A 775-nucleotide genomic window follows, 5' to 3' on the forward strand; every position below is an offset into this window, starting at 1 on the left:
TGTCCATTTAAGAGATATAGTCTACATAAATTGATTTGGATTCCTAAAGGAATCTCAAATGACCTAATGCAATATGATAAGTTATGTAGATCAATTTTTGAGGCATCCAAGATCAAATGGGTACATAAAATCATCCTTTTTTATAGAAATATTTATCGTCACAAGCTAGGAGCAAAAGATGGTATCTTGATAGTGGATGCTCAAGGCATATGACCAGAGATCCATCTCAATTCTCTAAGCTCACTAGCCTAGACGAAGGATATATCACCTTCGAAGACAACAACAAGGGTAAAATCATTGGTAAAGGAACCATAGGTAACAAATCCAACTTCTTTATTGAAGATGTATTCTTGGTTGATGGCTTAAAGCATAACCTTTTAAGTATTAGTCAATTGTGTGATAAAGGATACATCATTAGATTTAAATCCAATGCTTGCATTATTGAAAAACCACACAAAAACATATCTATGATTGCCCTAAAACAAAATAATATATATACTATCGATTTTAATGATCTTTGTTATGAAATTTGTTTTTCGATTTTGAATGACAATGCTTGGCTTAGGCATAGGAGATTAGGTCATGCTAGCATGAAACTAATCTGTCAAATCTCATCTAAAGAACTTGTAATAGGAATTCCTCATATTAAGTTTGTTAAAGACAATGTGTATGATGCATATCATGTTAGGATCAGGGTCGGCACTAAGAGGGGGGGTGAATTAGTGTAGCAGATAAAAACATCAACTTCGTTAAATCTCTCATACGTTGAAAACTG

The sequence above is a fragment of the Musa acuminata genome, chromosome BXJ1-10, assembly GCF_036884655.1.
Source record: "Musa acuminata AAA Group cultivar baxijiao chromosome BXJ1-10, Cavendish_Baxijiao_AAA, whole genome shotgun sequence".
NCBI classification, from domain to species: Eukaryota; Viridiplantae; Streptophyta; class Magnoliopsida; order Zingiberales; family Musaceae; genus Musa; species Musa acuminata.